Source organism: Pteropus medius, unplaced genomic scaffold (assembly GCF_902729225.1).
Source record: "Pteropus medius unplaced genomic scaffold, Ma_sr-lr_union100, whole genome shotgun sequence".
Taxonomy (NCBI): Eukaryota; Metazoa; Chordata; class Mammalia; order Chiroptera; family Pteropodidae; genus Pteropus; species Pteropus medius.
In genome coordinates this window covers 6355052-6363291 of record NW_024355205.1, presented here as the reverse complement: position 1 = coordinate 6363291, position 8240 = coordinate 6355052, and positions in this window count along the sequence as shown.

Genomic DNA, 8240 nt, shown 5'->3' with positions numbered 1-8240 from the left:
GGGCCTCTACTAAGCAAATCTTAGCATCATTAAACCAAAGGGCTATTGAATTTTAGTGCTGAAATGCACTCTGGTCTAACCTCCACCCAGAGCAAGAACACCTCTCCCCATTTAATACAAATAGTTAAGCAGATTATGTTTGCATGCTGCTGCTAATAGCAAGAACTCAATTTTAAGAGGCAGGTCTTTATTAGAGTATTGGGTGAGATGATATCCTGAAGAGAGCACTGGCTTTAGAGTTAGTTTGACCTGAGTTGAAAAATCAGTTCTGCCATTTAAATGGCAAAATTGGTATGACTATGAGTGTGATAGTCACTTTTACGTGTTAGCTTGGCTAGACTATAATCCTCAGTCAGTCAATCAAACACTAACCTAAGTGTTGCTGTGAAGGTATTTTATAGATGTGATTGAAGTCTATAATCAGTTTACTCTAGGAAAGGAAGATTACCATCAATAGATGATTAAATAAAGAAATTATGGTTCGTATATACAATGGAATATTACTCAGCCATTAAAAAAATGAAATCCTATCATTTGCAATGACATGGATGGATCTAGAGGTTATATGCTGAGTGAAATAAGTCAGACAGAGAAAGACGAAGACCATATGATTTCACTTATATGCAGAATCTAAGGAACAAAAAGAACAAACTAATCAAAAACAGACTCACAAATATAGTGGACAATGTGGTGATGGACAGAGGGGACAGGGGTTGGGAGGGCTGGGAGAATGGGGTGAAGGGTTAAAGAAGTACAAATTAGTAGTTGATAGTTGGCCATGGGGATGGGGAGCACAGCAGAAGGAATGCAGTTAGCATTAATATGATGGCTAGGTGGAGGGTCAGGGGATGGAGGGAGCAATTGGGGAGGATTATTTTATGAACTACATAGATGTCTAACTAATGTACTGTATACTTGAAACTAATTTAAATAAATAATTTTTTTTTTAATTTTAAAAAAAGAATTACACTAAAAAAAACAAAAAGAAAGAAAAGAAAAGAAAAGAAAGGAAGATTATCCTAGATAACTTGGGTGGACCTGATTCAATTATTTGAAAAGCCTAGAGTGGCACTAAGACTTTCCTGAAGAAGAAATTCCACTTATGGATGGCAGCTCCAGTTCAAGGCCAAGAGATCCAGCCTGCTCTTTCTAATAGCCAGCCCCATGAATTTCAGATTTGCCTAGCCAGCCCTCATGAGCGCATAAACAAATTCTTCGCCAAATCTCTTTTTCTCTCTCTCTTTCTCTTTTCTATTTCAGGTGGAACCTTGACTGATATAATGAGTAAATTATTACTTCTATCATTTCTCATTTTTTCATCTATAAAATGGGCATAGGAATAACCCCACAAGCTTACTAAATGATTTATATTCAATAATTTGATAATTATGGTAAAGCACATAGTATAGTGACTGGCATGTAACAAACAGGCACTTAAAAATAAAAATCCCATCTATCTCTTCTCTTTTAACTTATTAGACGATTTTCCCTCACCTGAAACTTAAATCTGCTTTTCTATGACTTATATTCATTAATCCTAATTCTGCCTCTGCAACCAAAAGCAGCATGTCTATTTATGTATGAGGGGGATTTAGGAGGGGCTTAGCCAGACATTTTCTCATTTTGGCTAGCTTTCCTCACGTGGCTGTAGGCTGATTTAAGACATCTCAGTTGGGATAGCTGTGCTGGCTGAGATGGCTGGGACAGCTAGGCATCTTAGCCATCTTCTGCTATCTCATATCCCTCCCTCAGAGTAATGCTGGAATATTCCTATGGCTTGGATATAGAATAAGAGTGAACAAACCAATCATGCAATAAAGAAAGCAGAAAGCGCAAGAGCTTTTCAATCCTCAGCTTGGATCACACTTGCTAATATTGTATTGACTGAAGCAAGACACAAAGCCAAGCTCAGAGGAAGGGAGGGGACTATACAGTTATAAAGCACTGGGCATGGATACAAGGAAGCCATTAAATGAGGCTATTAATACAACTGATCTACCACAGTCTGCTCTGCAGCCACCATTGTTCGCAATCTCTCCTACATGCAAAATATACTCGTCAACTGTAAAGGCCTCTGAAAATCTTATCTAAGCATGGCATCTGGCTCAAAGCCCATGATATGTTCTGCATCAGATTAAATGTGGCAATTCTTTATCTTGAGACTTATAAACACCTGGATTGTTGATAATATAAATAAATATGACCCAAGTTCTCACATGTGCAGGCAAGAGCAACTACTTCACGATGCCTGCCTGGATGACAAAATGATAAGACGGCATTAACTGTAAAACACAGGCTAATTTTAAATACAATAAAAATATGGCAAGTGTGTCTTAGAATTGATGGAACATGGTAAGTTTGAGAGTGATCAGCATATAGAAGGCATTTGAAGCCATGGGACTATTTGACATTGCCTATAGGCAGCCAATGTACGTAAAAAGAAGTGGTAGAACTGAACCATGAGACACTCCAGTATTCAGAGAATAGAAATGTGAGGAATATCAGCAAATAAGAGCTCTGATGTACAGCTAAAGAGGCAGGAGGAGAATCAAGAGAAATGGTGTTGCATATAGCCTAAGTAAAAAAAAATCATTTTAAGAGAAGGGAGTGGTCAGCTGAGTCAGATGTTGTTGACAGATAGAATAAGAATAGGACTGAGAACTGACCCCCCTGGCTCGCAGCAACATGGGGGTCATTGGTGGCCTCATCAAGAGCTATTTCAGTGAAGTGGTGGGGTAAAAGCTTGATAGGCTTGGGTTCAAGAAAGAATGGGAGGTCAAGAAGTATGAAAGGTGAATAATGAAAACTTATAAAAGGAGTTTTGCTAGAAAGGGGAGCTAAGCAATAGGGCAGTAGATGAAGGGTGATGTCAGGCCAGGGAATGGTTTGTTAAAATGGATGATACTGAGGAATGTTTGGATGCTAATTTGCCAGTAGAGAGGGCAAAGCTGACAATGTGAGAGAGAGGGGATACGTGCAAGAGTGATGTTTTCAACTAGGTGAGAAAGATAAGAGCCAGTGAGCAAGTGAAGGGATTGGCCATGGATAAAACCAAGGGCAGTATACTCACTATAACAGACTCGGAGCTTATGCATGTGTTATAAACCATGCTAGCAGGAGTGTTCACTTTTAATGGCTCTGTTTTCTGACGGAGGCTCAGAGTCTCCTAAAGGTGATGTGGGAACTGCTCTTTGACAGGAACAGAAGACATTGATTAGAGCCTCCATTAAGTTTTTGGTAGATGTTCTTGGGTTTGGTAAACAATGGATATTTGTTATTTATGCAAAATATGTTTAGATTATAAATAACAATTCGTCTCTGTTCCAACAACCATTTCTATCACTGCTGTTTCATTTGTATTGCATTGTCCAGGACTGCTATGATAATGTTAAATGATAATGACTTCTAGCAAGCCTCTTTGATTTGTTTCTGAAATTAATGGAAATGCTTCCAGCATTTCCACACTGAGAGTGATATAGCTGTTTTGAAAGAGAGCTACTTTATCAAATTAAGAAAATATCTATTTCTAAAGTTTTAAATTAAAAATATACGTAGGATTTTTTTTTCAAAATACTTTCTGGGTATCTATTGATCACATAATTTTTCTTATTTAAGTTCCTGATATACTATACTAAGATATTTTTTATTTCCTAGAGAACTTACTGGACTTGATCTCAAATATTAAGAAAACGCCCAATGAACAGAATCTAAGAATAGATTTTAAGTTAAAAAATTAAAAAGCATGGCATTATCCAATTGGTCATAATGTTTGTGTTGTTTGAGCTCTCTGGGAAGACTCTAGGATGAAGGAATAATAACCACTGAGATTGGAATCTGTCTGAAAGCCTGTTATTGTTATGCAAGCTGCATCCTCTCTGCACAGCTCATTCCAACCTCATTATAGAGAAAATTATGAATTAATAGCAGTAGAAGAAGAGTTTAAACTCCATTTGTTTCCCTTGCCAGCTCTAAGGGATGAAACAACTATAGGTTTTCTCTATAGTCAACAGATGGTCTTCCCATTTCTTATTTTGTGATTAACCCTACTCTTTCAAGAGAAAGAATAAAATCTGAAAACATCTCTTTAAAGAGAAAAATAGTATGAGATAGGAAATGAAGAGCAACTTGGCTTTGATCCACTGTTTTTAAATAAGTCAGTATTAAACAAACATCAACTCTATTTTTCTCTTTGCACACAATTCTCAATTAAACTACACCTGCCATTCAAATGTGCTGTTCAAATGAGCCATTGCACTATTATTTCTGCTCTGTTTCAGTAAGTACATTTGCATCCTAGCTCTATTGCAGTGTTGATTTAAAGTTAATGACTTGAGATTACAGCAACTGACATAAAACCCTTCTCTTTTGGAACAGGCAAGCATGATTTAAGCTTCTCCCTTCTTTGTCTGTCATTCAGGACAGTTTAATGCAGGGCTGTAAGGGATGGAGAGACTGATGCTGCCTGAGCCTCACTGCTCTTCTGAGTTTATTGTGTCACTGTGTAAAGGCAGCTGTGTTCTGAGTCTTTCCCAAGAGCCTCGCCAATCCAATCCTCTATCTTTTGGTGCCTGTGATCCAAAGGCACTTGTGTATAAAGCATAATTAAAACAGGTTTTCCTTCATGAAGACAAAGTGTCCTTTCTGTTGCCAGTTCTTAGAATCAGAAAGAGAGGTTTTAGGGTGCTAATCCTTCTACAAGGTGTCTATCCTGCTATATGGAGCTTGAGAATGCTTAAGAGATTCACACTCAGTGTACAATATTATCATATTCAACATGAGACACATGAAAGGGTCAAGAATAGATCTTAGACATCCTCTAAGTTTTAAATAAATTCTTACATGAATTGGAAATAAAACATGTATAAACTTATAGCCAGGATTTTGATATATTAGATGTGATCATTTATATCCAAGTTCAGCTGATGAATTCACAAGCCCATCTTTTCCTTTAAGTTTAGGCAGACATCAGATTGACTTGAAGAGTGACAGTTGCTGCCATCATTTAATAAATATCCCAAACCACCGAAATGCACACAAATAGTCCCTAGCACATAGCTGATGCTCTATTAGTAATTTTTGAATGAAAAAAATGTCCTATCATCTGAAGAGAGAAGCATCAAATGGGTTCATTTGCAGAAACATGACCTTTGGGTCATTCGAGTACTAAGAGGTTCACCAAAAAGGATAAATATTTTCAAAATTAAAGTAATTATAGTATACTATCTTATTCACTAAATCCTCAATAATCATGTTAATTGCAGATTATATATGAATATTTCCTAAAGAGTTTCAGATATTTGAAGAAAGGTAATTAGTAAGTACCAAAACCAAGGGCTCGAACCTGGGTCTCCCACCATATAATGTAGCAGGGTAACAAAAACATACCTTTTGAGTATGGCCACCTTAATTTCTGACTGCAGAAAGTGTAATTTCCCCACACCGAACCTTACCTTTCTTATTTAAACATTTCTCACTGTAGAGGAATGTATTCGATTTAATGAGAGACTTAGTCAAGCCTCAAGCATAACTAAGCTAAAGGGCACTTGGAGTTGGACCATATAAAACTCCCAGCATTTAGTTCAGTTAGTTATAGACTAAAACATTTCTTTCTTTGCTATACTTTCCTCCATAATTTGTATTAAAGGCAGGTAATCAATAATGTTGAAATGTTTGGCTTTGGGAAGCCAGATCGAGTGCAGTTGTAACAGGAGCTCTGTTTCCACAGCTGCGAATCCTGTTCTGAAGCTCAACACAGTGACAATTTTAGCCTCTTTTTTTTTTTTTTTAATTTTTATATTTAGTGTTCCATGAAACTGATGATCTGAGAAGGATTTAATACAGGAATGTTAATCTTTTGCCTTTCTTTGTATATGAGCATATTTGACAGCCAAGTAAAGCTATGCTAGGTAATTGATTTTTCTTATTTCTCTGAAAAATTGGAGATAATCTTTTAGCACTTGAGAAGGTCTAGTATCTGCTCTTCCTGTATCACTAGCAACAATACAGTAATAGATAGAATACAAAACTAGTCCAAAATAAATATGTAAAAGTATACCAGGAGGACCTCCTCACACCCATGAGGATGGCTATTATTAAAAACAACATAGAGAAAATCACAAGTGTTGGCGAGGATGTAGAGAAATTGGAACCCTTGTACACTGTTGTTGAGAATGTAAAATGGTACAGCTGCGGTGGAAAACAGTATAATGGGTCCTCAAAAAATTAAAACCAGAATTACCACATGATCCAGCAGTTCCACTTCTGGGTATATACTCAAAAGAATTGAAATAAGTATCTAAATAGGGTGTTTGTACATCATGTTCATAGCCATATTATTCACAATAGCTGAAACATGCAAGCAACTCAATTCATTGCCTATGAATGGATGAATGGATAAGCAAACTGTGGTACATACACACAATGGAATATTATTCAGCCTTTAAAAGTAAGGAGATTCTGACATATTTTACAACATGGACGAAACTTGAGGATGTTATACTAAGTGAAATAATCCAGTCACAAAAGAATAAATACTGTATGACTCCATTTTTCTGAGGTACTTAGAGTATTGTAAAAAATCAGAGATAGAAAGTAGAATGGTGGTTGACAGGGACTGGGGGTGGAAAAATGGGGCATTATTGTTTATTGAGTGTACAATTTTAGTTTTTGCAAGATGAAAAGAGTTCTGGAGATGGACGGTGGTGATAATTATACAGAAATATGAATGTATTTAAGATCACTGAACTGTACACTTAAAATGATCAAGATAGAAATTTTATGTTATGTATATTTTACCACAATAAAAATATTTTTAAAAATTTATTCCAAGAGAGGAATCAGCATGATCTACTTCCTTACTCCACAATGCTCTGACCAAGGATCATAATTAATGAGTTCACTTTGTAAGAGTCTAGTGTCTCTGAGGCCAATGTGATTGTTTTAATCTTCAGGTGGGCAGCAATCCCCAGTCTCTTACAGCCGCCAATGGTGCCTTTCCCCTTAACTGCTGTTCTCACAATGAGTGTGCTCCTGATGATAAGCAGGAACAAGTGAATGTGTCTGCATATTCATGATCTCTACATAAAGACAATCATGTGCACATATCCTTCTAATGCCATCAGTCTTAAATATAAAAAGTTTTTATTTATATATCATATTGGGCTCCACCAGTGAATATTTACTGTAATTGTGGTTTTTATTGCTAAAGATTTTTAAATTTTCTTCTAATCATCGTTTTTCTTTTAACTAGTTATAAAAATTGCTGTTATCATTGCAAAAGTAACAGAAACTTCATGATGATAACTGAATAGACATATTTGTTAACCTCCTTCCTCAGTCCAAAACCTGGCTAAGATAATAGCAAAAGAATAAAAAAGGAATCATCTCCTAGCAATAAAGAGACTAAGAAGGGAGGCATGAATGGATTAGAGATTTCAAAAAATTTCTGAGAGACGGAAAGTGGAAGAAGAATGTTGATTAGTAGAACATGGTGGATAAAATTTTACTCAAGAGTATTCTGCAGAGACCTTGATGAAAGAAGATACCCAGAGAGACTCCAGCCTTGAATTTAGCAGTATGAAGGTTAAGAATGAGAAGGGGCTGAAAACAGGAGGGGTTATTTACTGAGAGCCTAACAAAAAAAAGAACTACACCAATGGCTCCACTTCCCTACCTCATTAATTAGCATAATATTTATAACAGTTGAATATAGTAGTCAAGAAACATTTCGTATTATTAAACAATTATTTTACTATTAAGTTTGCATTATGCAGAACTAAATGTAATATGTATGGAAATGTATACTCATTCTTTATACTGGCAACTAGAAGAATTTTGAAAACTAAAATTACAAATGGTTTATTTAAAATATTTACTTTATGTAATCAAGACTTTAAAACAGAAATTAAACTTCAGATTTTAAAAGTAATTGTTCTTATACTTTGATATTTATTAATTATATTTTGAAATTTTGAATAAAATCACATTTATAAAACAAAATACTTTGTTTCTATTTTGCATTTACCTTAATTTACATTAAGAAATTTAATTATACTTTTATATACATTTACTTTCAATTTATATTCCTTTAGATCATTACCGTCAATAGAACACAAATTATCTAAAAATCTTGATTACAACATAATCAATTAATTTGCTAAAGTGAAGGTAAGAAAAATCAATTTAACAAAATACATATAATTTATAAATTATGTCTTTAATACTCATTCAAATAGCACCAG